Source organism: Mustela putorius, unplaced genomic scaffold, assembly GCF_011764305.1.
Source record: "Mustela putorius furo isolate JIRA1106 unplaced genomic scaffold, ASM1176430v1.1 tig00003870_pilon_pilon_pilon, whole genome shotgun sequence".
Lineage (NCBI taxonomy): Eukaryota > Metazoa > Chordata > Mammalia > Carnivora > Mustelidae > Mustela > Mustela putorius.
The window spans coordinates 5,958,767-5,977,435 of record NW_025422022.1 but is presented as its reverse complement, the minus strand read 5'-3'; the positions used below and the strand labels follow the sequence as shown (position 1 = coordinate 5,977,435).

Below are 18,669 nucleotides of genomic sequence, written 5' to 3'. Positions count from 1 at the left end.
AAAACAAAACAATAGTCTCCACTCAGCCCACAGGGACAGTACCAATATGACAAATCCTGTAGATATCCTGGAGGGACAGATGCAAGGGCTTGTCAGTTGGACAAGTTTGTGGCAGGATGCAATCTGGGGTTTCAGGTAGTGTGGTTCCACTGACATTGCCATTTTTACAGATGACTTTCCATCCCTTGAACCAAGGCATGTGAGCACTTGGCTACAGCATGTATGCTGTCACTCTTCCAACCAGAAACTGGCATAAATGTTACTGTCTCAGGATTGTAGCCAATCTTCTTAATGTAGGTGCTGACTTCCTTAATGAGTTCCTCGCATCTCTTCTGGCTGTAGGATGGCTCAGTGGAATCCATTTTGTGAACCCCACTGATTAGTCATTTACTAATTGTTATTAGTTGTTTACACCCAGTGTGTAAGCCAGAGGGTTTGCTCGTGGGTCTGCCCATTCTTGGAGATACTTTCTTCAAATTCACCAACACCAGCAGAGACGATCAGGACAGCACAGACAGCCTGAAATGTAAATGTAATTATGTTGTTGATGGAGTCTCTGTGTCCTAGGACATCAATAATGGGGGACTCAATGATGGTCACATAATACTTGTTGGTCTTGAATTTCCACATGGAGATGTCAATGCTGATATCATCTTCACCTTCAGCTTTCAGTTTATCCAACACCCAGGCTTACTTGAAAGGGCCTTTTCCTACCTCAGCAGCCTTCTTCTCAAGTCTTTCAATTGTTCTTTTGTTGTTTCCACCACATTCACAGATCAGATAATCAAGTAGTGGTAAACTTGCCTGAATCTATGCATCCATGATGTCAATGAGTCATCTCCTTTCCCACTTTATTTTAGATTTAGTGATGGTTTTCATGACACCGGTGTTCTGATGACAAACTGTTGTGAAAAAGCAGGCTACAACTTTTTAAAAACTTGTAAATCTATTTGGGGAACTTGGTATTTTGAGAAGAAATGAATGAAAAAGAAAATCCTGGATCTAAAACTCAAGTCAGGTTGACTTCAGATCCAATGTGACAAATAATGAGTTATTGTTGGGAAAGTGAAGTAGCATACCAATAGGAAACTAACTACACAAACATGGCTCATCTCTTTTGTGCCCCTGGTGTATTTCAGGGTTCAATATTCAGCTCCTTAGAATTCCCATATCCTCCATTCCTGAATAGGAGCGATCTGCATATTTTTACATCATACAGGCACAATGAAAATACCAACTCACAGATTTCATCTTATTTAGTTAAATTTTCAACAAGATAAGGAATCATAATGCTCTATTCTTTGGACATGCACACAAACACCCCAAGACGGGTAGACTATTAGGTCTTTGAATGTGCAGATTCTATTTAACTCCCTTGTTTCCTAGCAGTTACCACTATGCACATAACACAGGATTAAAAATCATGGGCTGCATACATAAAAATAAAGTACTTAATATGGAGTTTCTTTAAGGTAGAGCAAGAATTGAACATTAACAAAACAATAAAATATTTCTATTTACTCATTATTCACTGGTGCTGAGCACTATACCCACTTTACCTTTAATCCTTTTTACATTTCACAGAAAGGGTATTTCTAAGAAATAAATGGTCCACTGTGATACACAGAGTAACCTGTGGCCTGGTTCTCAACTGCAGCCTGTCTGGCTGCACACCCCCATGCTCTCTCCCTTCCAGCACACTTTCTTTCCTTACTGCTCTAACCACATGCCATCCAATTTACGTATGACTTCATGAATACTATAATGAAAAAGCATGGAGAAAATGTGTTTCTGCTTCACAGCTCGCTAATATCTTCCAACCAGATCTCCAACTAGTAATCACTTTGTCTTGTGCGTAAGTTGTTTTGTTTTGGTTTATCAAAATATTTTTCTGTTCAAGGCAAAGCTTGTCTGAGAGGATATACATACATCAGTACCAAATAATAAAATATAAGACGCATGAAGTTCTCTAGGTAGCCTGTAAGCTAGCCAGGAAAATAACAGAGGGATGAAGCAGGCCAGGAGAAAGAAAGAATGCCCATCATGGTCCTCCAGTTAAATTAAGTCTTCAAAACTTAAGCTCTTGAGCCAGAGGCCTAATCGGTGGAGGACAGTGGACAAAGAAATTGCCTGGGTCCTAAAGCAAAACTCTTGTGCAACCTGGCCTCCTTCTTATGACTGATGTGTTGGTGAAGGAGGCCATGTAGTGACCAAACCCTCTGACTTTGGCTCGCTAATGCAGGTCTCCATCTGCCCTACATTTCAATTACTAGTGTTGGGAGAAGATAAAGAATCAAGTTAAATTTCCCAGAATCACTCAAAAAGCAAGATATAAAAAGCAGCAGCCCTTGTTTGACCTGGGTTCAGTTATTTAATAAAATGTTCTTACAATCCTCATCATCAGATGTAGGACCTGATCCTTATTGGTTGTACATTCTACCCAAAACTAGTTAATTTATAGTATCATATCACTTTGACTCAGTCACTGTAAAGGTTGCCACTGGGTATTATCATTGACTCAAATTTCTCAGTCATGGCATGGCAATAAGTGATCAACACCAGAACCTAATGTTTGCCCTTTTATAAAATAATACCTACAGAACATAATCATTCTTGCTACTTGATCTTCTTTCTTGATCTTCATCTTCCAAGAAATGATCATAAATGAAATATGACTGATTCTCAACAATGTGCTAAGCTTAACGTTTTATATTTATAGCCACTGTGCACTATGCACAATATAAAACATAAAACTACGTTTTATATTTACAGCCACATGCATAACAAATGCCATATCTGCTTTTGTCATAAATATGCAATTAAAACATTTCCCAAACATTGTGTAAACTGTTCTATATAAATTATCACAACAAACCTAGGACATGGTAATGGGAAAAAACCTGAGGCTCAGAGGCCAACATGCCCAACATTGTACAGCTATCTTTTGAAGTAGTAAAACATTATTGGAACCACTCTTTTTGTTCTTATCATATACTGATCTTTATTGTCATTGTTTGTGTCCAGTCAAATGTCAGGTCTTTAAAGCTGAAGAATCTAATGAAAGCAGTTAACACTTTCCCCAGAAAAATCCATACATCTGTCATCATTCCCATGATTTCAGAGAGTGGGAAGACCTAGTGTAGCCTGCCTATAGGTTTGAAAATCCATGTACCCTACAGAGCCATGAGCCCTAAGCTCAGAACACCTCATATGCTCTCTTACCCTCCTTCATGTCTTCCACAGGCTTGTGTCTTGCACACTTCTGGTTCTCGAGAAATACACTGACTTCTAAAGAGGAGGACACTTGCTGTGAACTTTGCAGTCTGAGAGGCTATAAATGTGGTTTACCAGAGAGCTTGTTTTTCTTTTTTATTATCATATTCTTGAACACATAAAATCCATGAAAGAGATAACAGTAACTTGTGATCTGAGCCTTGACTTTGGTGAGCACTATGGGAACAGACACTTCTTCACTGGACTGCTTTTGTCTTACATCAAAAGCACTGATGGCTCTAGAAGATCGGGGTATGTCTATGCCAATTGTTTCATGTTGGAGATATTTAGGGAGGTGTTAAAGTGGACATTAGCACTCTTTTTGAAAAGAAAGTATTTTTCTTTCTTGAATACTCTTATCACATAAAAAGAACTTGGCAGACCAAAGGTTGAGACCATTCAATATATGGTCTTTTGGTAAAAACTGAAATTTAATTGAAGGTTTTTAATCTTGGTATGAAGTTCACATATTATTATTATTATTTTACTTTATGTGTCCTTCGAAAAACATTTTAAAGTCCAAACATGCCTTTTATTGTGGGACCTGTAATAAAATATACCTAGAAATAGAAAGTCCAGGCCTTTGCTCCATCCTTTGTGCCTAATTCTGAACTTTATCACCCTTTGCCTAAGTTCTGAAAACCACTTCCTGTCTCAGAACCTCCTGGCTAAGCTGTTAAGTGTTGGATGAAACCAGCTTTTTTCCAGTAATTAAATCTAATCATGCCATTTGCTTATTTTGAAAACCTTTCTTGGCTCCTATTGCCTATAGCATTAGACCACATTTCTTATTTTAGCTTGAAAGCCCCTTTTGCCATACTTCTGGCCTTGTGTTCCTTTGTTAACTCCATCTAAACTCTTGTCCCCTTGGTGTGAGCCACCAACACAACCCTAAATTCCAGTTTTACTAAAATTGTCACTTTTTTTTTTCTTTTTTTTAATTAACATATAACATATTATTTGTTTCAGGGGTACAGTTCTGTGAATCATCAGTCTTACACAATTCACAGCATTCACCATAACTCATACCCTCCCCAATGTCCATCACCCTTCCACCCCCCTCCCCTCCAGCAACCCTCAGTCTGTTTCCTGAGATTAAGAGTATCTTAATGACTTGTTTCCCTCCCCACTCTGATCTTATTTCATTTTTCCCTTCCTTCCCCCATGACTCCTCACCCTGCCTCTTGAATTCCTTATATCAGAGAGATAATATGGTAATTGTTTTTCTCTGATCGACTTACTTCGCTTAGCATAATACCCTCTAGTTCCATCCACATCATTGCAAATGGCAAGATTTTGGGAGGTTTTGATGGCTGCATAGTATTCCATTGCATATATGTACCACTTCTTCTTTATCCATTAAGCTGTTGATGTAGCCACCACTTTCTAAGCACAATTAGACCTACCACAATAATAAGCATACTATCAACCTGGAAACACCTACTTACATTTTAAGACTCAATTCAATCTTTGTCTCAACCAAGAAGTCTTTTATGAACCCGTCATGTATTTATTTTATCCTTTTAACCTCAGTTCCGTTTTATTAAATAATTTTGTTAAAGCTGATGCCATTGAAAGTTGCAAGTGTGATGCCTATCTTTTCAATAAGACTATGAAGCCCTCAAAAACAAAAACAAATTTTATTGCCTTTGCATACCTAGCACCAGGCCAATAATTGGTGTCATTCACTAGCTCAGAAATTGTTTGAATAATCAATGAATAAAATAGCGGAGTGAATCTGAGCTCTAAGTTTTGCTCTAATTGCTAAGCAGTGTGTAAACTGGAAGTAAATAAATTTAAGTAGAAAATGTCAGACATTTCTAACTAGTATTTTATTGAATTATAATTGACATACAATATTATGTTAGTTCCAGGTATACAACATAGTGATTTAATATTTTCATACATTATGAAATGATCTCCATAATAGTTCTAGGTACCCTGTCACTATACAAAATTATTCAAATATTATTGACTTTGTTCCCTATGATATCCTGCTATTTCTTTATTTTATAACTGGAAGTTTGTATCTCTTAATCTTCACCTATTTTACCTGACCACATCCACATCCCCTTTGCCAACTACTAGATTGTTTTCTGTTTTTTGGATTTTATTTTTTCAATTATTTTGGGTTTTAGATTCTACATGAATCTAAAGTGAATCATAAGATATTAATCTTTCTCAGTGATAGTTATTTCACTTAGCATAATACACTTTAAGTCCATTCATGTTATCACAGATGGCAAATTGCATTCTCTATTATAACTAATATCCTATTGTATGTATATGGGCTTCCAAAACTAAAAGAATAATATTGAATAAAGGAAGCAATAGTGAGCATCCTCACCTTGTTCTTAATCCTAGAGGAAACATTTTCAGCTTTACAACATTAAGTAAGATGTTAGCTGTGGTTCTGTCATATATGGCCTTCTTATTTTGAGGTATGTTCCCCTCTGTTGACTTTTTTGGACTTTTTATCATAAGCAGATGTTGAATTTTGCCAAATGCTTCTTCTGCCTCTATTGAGATGATCATAGGAATTTTATCCCTCACTATGTTAATGGAGTATATCATGCTGATTGATTTGTGATGTCATACCATCTTTGAATCCCTAAGATGGATTCCCCTTGGTCATGGTATATGATCTTTTTAATGTGTTGCTGAATTTAGTTTGATAATATTTTGTTGAAGATTTTTGTATCTCTGTTCATCAGGGGTATTAGCCGGGAATATTCCTTTTTTGTAGTGTCTTTATCTGGTCTTGGTATCAAGGTGTTGCTGACCCCATAAAACAAGCTCAGAAGTGTTCTTCCCTCATCTTCAATTTTTTGGGATAAATTGAGGAGGGTAGATATTAACTCCTTTTTAAATGTGTGGTAGAATTCACCTCTGAATCCATCTGAAAGTGGACTTCTGTTTTGGGGAGATTTTAATTACTTCAATTTCATCACTAGTAATTGGTTTAATGAGACTTTCTAATTCTTCATGATTTCAGTCTTAGAAGATTACACTCTTGTAGGAAATTATCCTTTATTCCTAAATTGTCTAATTTGTTCACATGTCACTATTTTTAATACTCTTTTATGATCCTTTATATTGTTGTAATATTGGCTGAAATTTCTCTTCATTGATTTTTTACTTTATTTATTTGGGTCATCTCTCTTTTTTCCTTGATGTTTCTGGTTTTGTTAATTTTGTTTGTCTTTTCAAAGAAGCAGCTCTTAGCTTCATTGATCTTTTATATTTTGTCCATTTTATTTATTTCCACTCTGATTTTTATTATTTCCTAACTTCTAACTTTAGACTTTGTTTGTTCTTCTTTTTCTAGTTCCCTTAGATATAAGATTAGATTATTTACTTGAGATTTTTCTCATTTCTTGAGTTGAGCTTGTATTGCTATGAACTTCCCTGTTAGGGCTGCTTTTGCTACATCCCAAAGATTTTGGAAGCTTGAGTGTCCATTTTCATTGTTCTGAAAATAATTTTTTTATTTCTTCTTTGTTTTTTGTTGTTGTTGTTGACCCATTGATTGTTTAATAATATGTTGCTGTCTCCACATTTTTGTGAGTTTTTTTTCAGTTTTCTTCTTATGATTGATTTTTAGTTTCCTACCAACTAAGTAGGAAAAGATATTTGATATTATTTCAATCTTCTTGAGTTTCTTGAGACTTGTTTTGTGGCCTGACATGTGATCTATCCTGGAGAACCTTCCATGTGTAGTTGAAATATATATATATGTATATATATATATGTATACATATATATATACATATATATATATTCATATTCTGCTGTTTGGGGGTTAAATGTTTGTAAATATTAAGCCCACCTGGTCTAATATGTTGTTTAAAGCCAATATGTGCATATTGATTTTATATTTGGATAATCTATTCATTGATGTAAGTGGGATATTAAAGTTCCCTACTATTATTGCTGTCTAATTCTCCTTTTATTTCTGTTACTATTTGCTTGATATATTTAGATGTTCCCATGTTAGGTGCATAACTGTTTACAAATTTGATGTTTTTGCATAACTGTTTACAAATTTGATGTTTTTGACCTCTTTATCATTATATAAAGCTCTTCTTTGTCTTTGTTACAGTCTTTGTGTTAAAAGACTCTTCTTGGGTCTATCAGAAATACCCAGCAAAAACAAAACAAAACAAAACAAAAAACAGAACCCTGGACTGAGGGTTAAAATTTCTTGAAATAAACATAAATTTCTTAGGTCAGAAACAAAGGGAGTAAAGAAAAGAAGATTCAGATATAAATGGTGGAAAGCACCAGACAAATATCAGAAAATACGGAAACTTGGCTATATGGAGAAAGCATATTTATTGATATTCTGCTGTAACAACAAGAAGAGAGGGGTACAAAAGAAGAGCCAAATACTAGAAAATCTGGCTTAATGCACTTTTACCCTCTACACAGGAATCTCTTTCTTTAAAGTACAGAAATCCCCAACTCATTTCAATATGAACAACAGGAAAGAATTGTGACCACTTCCATATTAATTAAATATGTAAAATAAATAAAAATAAATAAATACATAAATAGCATAGATGGAAAATATATATAATATGAAGACTCACCAGAAAAAATATGTCTGTAAAGCAGTTTTCATATTTTACACATTGTTACATATTTTTATATTAGTGTAACCTAATTTTTCAAAGAAAATAAAAGAGAATTAATTAAATGGCAAAAGCTATTAAAGAACAAAATAATTCACAATCAAGAAAACTCATAAATGTGATAGCTAAAAAAGAGGAAGATGAGAAATGAGAACAAAATGACCATATAAAGAATTAGAAATAAAAGTAATAGGTTTAGAAATGAAGACTCAATTGAAAGTAATATAAGAGTAAGTAGACAACTCAGGAGCCAATGTTCAGAAATTAAAAGATAGAAAAAAAAAAACTTAAAAAACTAAACAAAGAGACTAAAAATAATTTGATAGATATAGAACAAAGAATACCTAACATGAGTATAATTAGAGGTCCTGATGAAGAAAATCAAAACCATGGCATGAAAGAACACTAAAACAAAACCTAAGAAATCATTCTTATTTGTAAGAAATTTGGATTTATTTATTGAAATGCACAAAATATATATAGGAATTGATACACAATAGTAATATCTTAGTATAAAATAAGAAACTAGATATTTTTATCAAATAGAGAAAATTATTTAATTATGCTAACTATCAGTGATAGTATGTACACTATCTAATTTAAAATTTCTCAAAAATTCTAGAAAATCATTTGCCTATATGAACCCAGTGCCATAAAATTTAGCACCTCTTGAATAAATAACTACCTTGTTATCAGCTATCCTAACAAAATAGTCATATCTATAATTGTTATAATAATGGCAAATTGCATTGATCTGAAAATATATATTGGCAGTTATCTGTATCTTTGATTAATTAAAATTTCAGTCCAATAAATCTTTACTTACATTGTAAATAATGATGGAGGAGGGAGGAAAGATAATCAAAGTTTGTCACAGCAAATGTTGAGAGCCACTCACCTTCATTCAATGCAGTTCATTCAATGTATAAACAAGAAAATAAAATTTAAAGGAAATAAGTAATTTGCCCAATATAAAACAGCCAAACAGTACCAGGCTTCAAATACAAGTTTAATCTTTTAATTTTCATGTCCATGCTTTGTTCTATCACATCATGCATAAAATTAAAGTTGTTCATTTTATTTCAGACTAAATATCATAATGTAGGAAATTAGAAAATCATAGTTTTTAATGGAAGATGATTTCATGGCCTTTATGTAGAAATAATGGAGCACTCATGCAAAAGACAATTTTAAAAACAATATTCAGTCAGTGTAGTAAAGAATACTATAATGTTATGGGTTCATCAAAATCTACATGTTGTCTTTCTGGGCTCACAGCTACCTTACAGTTAGGTATGGTCAAGTGCCTGATTTCAAGTCAAAGCAATGTAACATAAATAACCTGTACTATTTCTCAGTTGGGCTATAAAAACCTCCTGAAAGTGCATTCTGAGAAGTAAAAAAATATTCTTGGAGCAGATGAGACTAAACTTTGCTTGCTTTTGATTCTTAGTATTAATATTGATAATGAGAGAGAAAAAAATTTTTTAAAAATCCATAAACAAATATCTATTCTCTCTTCCCTATCAGCTGGCTGGATGCCAGTGCCTCAAAAATTACATATTTAAAACAATAAAGTGTTACTAGTGTGGACACCTAGATCACTTTATAAAACACAACCCTCCACCCATTCTATCTATTGGGTTTACACGAGCAAGAACAAACATCTTTTTTTTTTTAATTTTTTATTTTTTATAAACATATATTTTTATCCCCAGGGGTACAGGTCTGTGAATCACCAGGTTTACACACTTCACAGCACTCGCCAAAGCCCATACCCTCCCCAATGTCCATAACCCCACCCCCCTTCTCCCAACCCCCCTCCCCCCAGCAACCCTCAGTTTGTTTTGTGAGATTAAGAGTCACTTATGGTTTGTCTCCCTCCCAATTCCATCTTGTTTCATTGATTGTTCTTCTACCCACTTAAACCCCCATGTTGCATCACCACTTCCTCATATCAGGGAGATCATATGATAGTTGTCTTTCTCTGCTTGACTTATTTCGCTAAGCATGATTCGCTCTAGTTCCATCCATGTTGTCGCAAATGGCAAGATTTCATTTCTTTTGATGGCTGCATAGTATTGCATTGTGTATATATACCACATCTTCTTGATCCATTCATCTGTTGATGGACATCTAGGTTCTTTCCATAGTTTGGCTATTGTGGATATTGCTGCTATAAACATTCGGGTGCACATGCCCCTTTGGATCACTACATTTGTATATTTAGGGTAAATACCCAGTAGTGCAATTGCTGGGTCATAGGGCAGTTCTATTTTCAACATTTTGAGGAACCTCCATGCTGTTTTCCAGAGTGGTTGCACCAGCTTGCATTCCCACCAACAGTGTAAGACAGTTCCCCTTTCTCCACATCCTCGCCAGCATCTGTCATTTCCTGACTTGTTGATTTTAGCCATTCTGACTGGTGTGAGGTGATATCTCATTGTGGTTTTGATTTGTATTTCCCTGATGCCGAGTGATATGGAGCACGTTTTCATGTGTCTGTTGGCCATCTGGATGTCTTCTTTGCAGAAATGTCTGTTCATGTCCTCTGCCCATTTCTTGATTGGATTATTTGTCCTTTGGGTGTTGAGTTTGCTAAGTTCTATATAGATTTTGGACACTAGTCCTTTATCTGATATGTCGTTTGCAAATATCTTCTCCCATTCTGTCAGTTGTCTTTTGATTTTGTTAACTGTTTCCTTTGCTGTGCAAAAGCTTTTGATCTTGATGAAATCCAATAGTTCATTTTTGCCCTTGCTTCCCTTGCCTTTGGCGATGTTTCTAGGAAGATGTTACTGCGGCTGAAGTCGAAGAGGTTGCTGCCTACGTTTTCCTCAAAGATTTTGATGGAATCCATTCACACATTGAGGTCCTTCATCCATTTTGAGTCTATGTTCGTGTGTGGTGTTAGGAAATGGTCCAATTTCATTTTTCTGCATGTGGCTGTCCAATTTTCCCAGCACCATTTATTGAAGAGGCTGTCTTTTTTCCATTGGACATTCTTTCCTGCTTTGTCGAAGATTAGTTGACCATAGAGTTGAGGGTCAATTTCTGGGCTCTCTATTCTGTTCCATTGATCTATGTGTCTCTTTTTGTGCCAGTACCATGCTGTCTTGATGATGACAGCTTTGTAATACAGCTTGAAGTCCAGAATTGTGATGCCACCAACGTTGGCTTTCTTTTTCAATATCCCTTTGGCTATTCAAGGTCTTTTCTGGTTCCATATAAATTTTAGCATTATTTGTTCCATTTCTTTGAAAAAGATGGATGGTACTTTGATAGGAATTGCATTAAATGTGTAGATTGCTTTAGGTAGCATAGACATTTTCACAATATATATTCTTCCAATCCAGGAGGATGGAACATTTTTCCATTTCTTTATGTCTTCCTCAATTTCTTTCATGAGTACTTTATAGTTTTCTGAGTATAGATTCTGTGCCACTTTGGTTAGGTTTATTTCTAGGTATCTTATGGTTTGGGGTGCAATTGTAAATGGGATTTAGACTTAATTTCTCTTTCTTCTGTCTTGTTGTTGGTGTAGAGAAATGCAACTGATTTCTGTGCATTGATTTTATATCCTGACACTTTACTGAATTCCTGTACAAGCTCTAGCAGTTTTGGAGTGGAGTCTTTTGGGTTTTCCACATATAGTATCATATCATCTGCAAAGAGTGATAATTTGACTTCTTATTTGCCAATTTGGATGCCTTTAATTTCCTTTTGTTGTCTGATTGCTGAGGCTAGGACCTCTAGTACTATGTTGAATAGCAGTGGTGATAATGGACATCCCTGCCGTGTTCCTGACCTTAGCGGGAAACTTTCAGTTTTTCTCCATTAAGAATGATATTTGCGGTGGGTTTTTCATAGATGGCTTTGATGATATTGAGGTATGTGCCCTCTATCCCTACACTTTGAAGAGTTGTGATCAGGAAGGGATGCTGTACTTTGTCAAATGCTTTTTCAGCACCTATTGAGAGTATCATATGGTTCTTGTTCTTTCTTTTATTGATGTGTTGTATCACATTGACTGATTTGCAGATGTTGAACCAACCTTTCAGCCCTGGAATAAATCCCACTTGGTTGTGGTGAATAATCCTTTTAATGTACTGTTGAATCCTATTGGCTAGTATTTTGGTGAGAATTTTCGCATCTGTGTTCATCAAGGATATTGGTCTATAGCTTTCTTTTTGATGGGATCCTTGTCTGGTTTTGGGATCAAGGTGATGCTGGCCTCATAAAATGAGTTTGGAAGTTTTCCTTCCATTTCTATTTTTTGGAACATTTTCAGGAGAATAGGAATTAGTTCTTCTTTAAATGTTTGGTAGAATTCCCCCGGGAAGCCGTAAGGCCCTGGGCTTTTGTTTGTTTGGAGATTTTTAATGACTGTTTCAATCTCCTTACTGGTTATGGGTCTGTCAGGCTTTCTATTTCTTCCTGGTTCAGTTGTGGTAGTTTATATGTTTCTAGGAATGCATCCATTTCTTCCAGATTGTCAAATTTATTGGCGTAGAGTTGCTCATAGTATGTTCTTATAATAGTTTGTATTTCTTTGGTGTTAGTTGTGATCTCTCCTCTTTCATTCATGATTTTATTTATTTGGGTCCTTTCTCTTTTCTTTTTGATAAGTCGGGCCAGGGGTTTATCAATTTTATTAATTCTTTCAAAGAACCAGCTCGTAGTTTCGTTGATTTGTTCTATTGTTTTTTTGGTTTCTATTTCATTGATTTCTGCTCTGATCTTTATGATTTCTCTTCTCCTGCTGGGTTTGGAGTTTCTTTCTTGTTCTTTCTCCAGCTCCTTTAGGTGTAGGGTTAGGTTGTGTACCTGAGACCTTTCCTGTTTCTTGAGAAAGGCTTGTACCGCTATATATTTTCCTCTCAGGACTGCCTTTGTTGTGTCCCACAGATTTTGAACCTTTGTATTTTCATTATCATTTGTTTCCACGATTTTTTTCAATTCTTCTTTAATTTCCCGGTTGACCCATTCATTCTTTAGAAGGATGCTGTTTAGTCTCCATGTATTTGGGTTCTTTTCAAACTTCCTTTTGTGGTTGAGTTCTAGCTTTAGAGCATTGTGGTCTGAAAATATGCAGGGAATGATCCCAATCTTTTGATACCAGTTGAGTCCTGATTTAGGACTGAGGATGTGATCTATTCTGGAGAATATTCCATGTGCACTAGAGAAGAATGTGTATTCTGTTGCTTTGGGATGAAATGTTCTGAATATATCTGTGATGTCCATCTGGTCCAGTGTGTCGTTTAAGGCCTTTATTTCCTTGCTGATCTTTTGCTTGGATGATCTGTCCATTTCAGTGAGGGGAGTGTTAAAGTCCCCTACTATTATTGTATTATTGTTGATGTGTTTCTTTGATTTTGTTATTAATTGGTTTATATAGTTGGCTGCTCCCACGTTGGGGGCATAGATATTTAAAATTGTTAAATCTTCTTGTTGGACACACCCTTTGAGTATGATATAGTGTCCTTCCTCATCTCTTATTATAGTCTTTGGCTTAAAATCTAATTGATCTGTTAAGGATTGCCACTCCTGCTTTCTTCTGATGTTCATTAGCATGGTAAATTCTTTTCCACCCCCTAACTTTAAATCTGGAGGTGTCTTTGGGCTTAAAATGAGTTTCTTGGAGGAAACATATAGATGAGTTTTGTTTTTTTAACCATTCTGATACCGTGTGTCTTTTGACAGGGGCATTTAGCCCATTCACATTCAGGGTAACTATTGAGAGATATGAATTTAGTGCCATTGTATTGCCTGTAAGGTGACTGTTACTGTATATGGTCTCTGTTCCTTTCTGATCTACCACTTGTAGGCTCTCTCTTTGCTTAGAGGACCCCTTTCAATATTTCCTGTAGAGCTGGTTTGGTGTTTGCAGATTCTTTCAGTTTTTGTTTGTCCTGGAAGCTTTTAATCTCTCCTTCTATTTTCAGTGATAGCCTAGCTGGATATAGTATTCTTGGCAGCATGTTTTTCTCATTTAGTGCTCTGAAAATATCATGCCAGCTCTTTCTGGCCTGCCAGGTCTCTATGGATAAGTCAGCTGCCAATCTAATATTTTTGCCATTGTATGTTACAGACTTCTTTTCCCGGGCTGCTTTCAGGATTTTCTCTTTGTCACTGAGAGTTTTAAATTTTACTATGAGGTGACGGGGTGTGGGCCTATTCTTATTGATTTTGAGGGGCGTTCTCTGAACCTCCTGAATTTTGATGCTCGTTTCCTTTGCCATATTGGGGAAATTCTCCCCAATAATTCTCTCCAGTATACCTTCTGCTCCCCTCTCTCTTTATTCTTCTTCTGGAATCCCAATTATTCTAATGTTGTTTCTGCTTATGGTTTCACTTATCTCTCGAATTCTCCCCTCGTGGTCCAGTAGCAGTTTGTCCCTCTTTTGCTCAGCTTCTTTATTCTCTGTCATGTGGTCTTCCTTATCACTAATTCTTTCTTCTGCCTCATTTATCCTAGCAGTGAGAGGGTCCATTTTTTATTGCACCTCATTATTAGCTTTTTTTATTTCAACTTGGTTAGATTTTAGTTCTCTTATTTCTCCAGAAAGGACTTTTATATCTCCCAAGAGGGTTTCTCTAATATCTTCCATGCCGTTTTTGAGCCCGGCTAGAACCTTGAGAATTGTCATTCTGTACTCTAGATCTGACATATTACCAATGTCTGTATTGATTAGGCCCCTAGCCTTCAGTAATGCCTCTTGTTCTTTTTTTTGTGGTGAATTTTTCCGTCTTGTCATTTTGTCCAGACAAGAGTATATGAAGGAGCAAGTAAAATACGAAAAGGGTGGCAACAACCCCAGGAAAATATGCTTTAATCAAATCAGAAGAGATCCCAAATCGGTGAGGGAGGAGAAAGGGGATAAAAAGAGGTTCAAAAAGGAAGAAAGAAAAAAAAAGAAAGAAAGAAAGAAAAGAAAAGAATTTAAAAAAAAAAGAAAACGAATAAAGAAAAATATAAAAAGGAAAATATATATATATTAGATAAACTAGTTAAAAAACGTTAAAAAAGAAAAGGGTAAAAGTTAAAAAAAAAAATTTTACCAGAAGGCGAGAAAAAGAAAAAAAAAAAATTTGAATTAACTGCAAGACTAAAAAAAATCATAGGAGACAGCCATGATTCCATGCTTTGCCTTCTCCTCCTCTGGAATTTTGCTGCTCTCCTTGGTATTGAAACCTCACTCCTTGGTAGGTGAACGTGGTCTTGGCTGGATTTCTTGTTGATCTTCTGGGGGAGGGGCCTGGTGTAGTGATTCTCAAGTGTCTTTGCTCCTGGTGGAATTGCACCGCCCTTACCAGGGGCCGGGCTGAGAATCCACTCGGGTTTGCTTTCAGGAGCTTTTGTTCCCTGAACGCTTTCCGTAGAGTTCCGGAGGACAGGGAATACAAATGGCGGCCTCCTGGTCTCCGGCCCGGAGGAGCCGAGAGCCCAGAGCCCCACTCCTCAGTGCGCCCTCAGAGAACAGCGCCCAGTTACTCAGGTCTGGCTGACCTCCGGCCGCGTTCCGAGCTCACCGAGCCTGTGGCTGGTTCAAGGTAACACCGAGCTGCAAGCTTACTGTCGGTTCTGTCTCTGTAGCCGGCTTTCCCGTTCCAATACCCACAAGCTCTGTGACACTCAGACACCCCTGATCCTTCTGTGACCCTGCGGGACCTGAGGCCACACTGACCCCGCATGGGCTTCACCACGGTTTAGCCTCTGGATCGATGTCCCTCAGTGGAACAAACTTTTAAATGTCCTGATTTTGTGCTCCGTTGCTCTGCTGCTTGCCGGGAGCCGGCCCCTCCCCCCGGGGTCTATCTTCACGTCGCTTTGGATTCACGTCTCCGCCAGTCCTACCTTTCAGAAAGTGGTTGTTTTTCTGTTTCCAGAATTTCTGTTCTTCTTCTCTTGGATCTGCCGATAGATTTGCAGGTGTTTGCAATCTTTAGATAAGCTATCTAGCTGATCTCCTGCTAGCTGAAGTAGTCTCAGCCTGCTACTTCTTTGCCATCTTGACTCCTCCCTCAAGAAACAAACATCTTTTTGAATTAAGTTGCTTATATTTCAAAGTTTACCTGCTCCTGTAATTAATGTTACCTTAAAGAGAAATTTCAATCAGGGTGGGCAGTAACAAAAAAGATATAAAATCTGTGTTACTGGCAGAAGAAAACTAGGAAACCAATATCAGGAACTGGAATTATGAATTGTCAAGTTAGGCAGTGAGGAAATATTCCGTTACAGTGATGCTGTTGGTATTTGGAGAGGCAAACCACACACCTTCTTGCCTGCAGCTCTATCAAAAGAGACTAGAAAACAGAATTATATTAACATCCATTATATATTAATAGCTTTACTTAGTAAGCTATGAGAAGAAGAAAAGACCACAGAAAAGACAAAGCCAATTCAGCCATCTAATAAATAATTGGCAGTCTTTGCATATTAAAATAGTAACGCAGGAGTTTCAGGCTGGCTAAGCTGACAGAGCATGCTCAGGGTCATGAGTTCAAGACCCACATGGGGCAATAGAGTTTACTTAAAAATAAATACATAAAAATAAATAAAAGATTAAAGCAAAGCATTTACAAATATATCAAGAGAGAAAGAATAGATGTGTGTGTGTGTGTGTGTGTGTGTGTGTGCGCGCGCACATAATGGAGTACTCTAAAATATATTTTATATTTGACTGTACACATAAAATGAAAGGGAATAAGGAAGCATCCAGAAATGTTAGTCTTTGAAAAGCTGGGAATGCTTATCCCAAACAGTAAAGAATAAGATTTTTTTTTATAAACATATAATTTCTTTTAAATAAATCTGAAATTTTCTCAGAACCAATAAGAAATGGTAATTACTTGATGTGACTGTGATGGAGTTAATGCTATGATGGTTAACTTTTCAAAATATATGTTTATCAAATCAACACAATGTACACCTTAAACTTATACAATGTTATATATCAATCACATCTAAATTAAGCTGAAAAAAAAATAGGACATTTCTTATTTATTTATTTATTTATTTATTTTCAGCATGACAGTATTCATTATTTTTGCACCACACCCAGTGTTCTATGCAATCTGTGCCTCTATAATACCCACCACCTGATATCCCAACCAACCCCCCGGTCACTTCAAACCCCTCAGATTGTTTTTCAGAGTCCATAGTCTCTCATGGTTCACCCCCCCTTCCAATTTCCCCCAACTCCCTTCTCTCTAATTCCCCATGTCCTCCATGCTATTTGTTATGCTCCACAAATAAGTGAAACCATATGACAATTGACTCTCTCTGCTTGACTTATTTCACTCAGCATATAATATATTTTTATTTCCAGGGGAACAGGTCTGCAAATCTCCAGGTTTACACACTTCAAAGCACTCACCATAGCACATACCCTCCCCAATGTCCATAACCCCACCCCCTTCTCCCAACCCCCCTCCCCCCAGCAACCCTCTGTTTTGTGAGATTAAGAGTCACTTATGGTTTGTTCCCCTCCCAATCCCATCTTGTTTCATTTCTTCTTCTCCTACCCCCTTAACCCCCCATGTTGCATCTCCACTTCCTCATATCAGGGGGTTCATATGATAGTTGTCTTTTTCTGATTGACTTATTTCACTAAGCATGATACCCTCTAGTTCCATCCACGTCATTGCAAATGGTAAGATTTCATTTCTTTTGATGGCTGCATAGTATTCCATTGTATATATATACCACATCTTCTTGATCCATTCCTCTGTTGATGGACATCTAGGTTCTTTCCATAGTTTGGCTATTGTGGACATTGATGCTTATAAACATTCGGGTGCACATGCCCCTTCGGATCACTACGTTTGTATCTTTAGGGTAAATACCCAGTAGTGCAATTGCTGGATCACGGGGTAGTTCTATTTTCAACATTTTGAGGAACCTCCATGCTGTTTTCCAGAGTGGTTGGACCAGCTTGCATTCCCACCAACAGTGTAGGAGGGTTTCCCTTTCTCCACATCCTTGCCAGCATCTTTCATTTCCTGACTTGTTAATTTTAGCCATTCTGACTGGTGTGAGGTGATATCTCATTGTGGTTTTGATTTGTATTTCCCTGATGCTGAGTGATATGGGCACTTTTTCATGTACCTGTTGGCCATCCGGATGTCTTCTTTGCAGAAATGTCTGCAAAGGAAACAGTTAACAAAACCAAAAGAATAAGATTTTTTTAACTGAATCCTTAAATATCTGAAGGTACTACTACAGGACAAAGTTTAGATTGAACCAAACCCTCATCCAAAATTGACGGCCATAAAGTAACTGTCATTGACTTGGAAAAAAAAAAAATGAAATGAAAAAGAAATGAAATAAATCAGATATAAGAATGATGTCTAACAAATAATTGTAGGTGTGGCAATTGGCACATTGAACTAAGTGCAAGCAAAGAGATGAAAGTCTTTAGTAATTTTAAAGGAAATTATATTGCCAAAACAACTGTGAGCTAAAACTTGAAAGTCTTTGGCTGATTAGGTCTCTGTTTATCTATTAATTTATTGATGTGGCTTAAAAAAAAAAACAAAACCTACCCTGAAATTCTTTGACATTTAAGAGGCAATGTTTATTTATACATATCACCTATATAATCAAATCTTGATAAATAATTTTTAATCTCTTGATGGTCAAATATGTATTGCATATATTTTACTGTAAATCTATGTAAATGATGCTTTTTTATGAACTTGTCTCTTTAATCCTTTCTTCTTCTGCTCCCCAGGCTGCAAGACATAAACATTGCTATAA

At 36.4% G+C, this 18,669-nt stretch overlaps 1 pseudogene; it reads right to left on the bottom strand.

Moving 5' to 3' along the window:
• Positions 1 to 18,669, bottom strand: part of LOC101675313 — a 104,385-nt pseudogene that overhangs the window by 668 nt on the left and 85,048 nt on the right.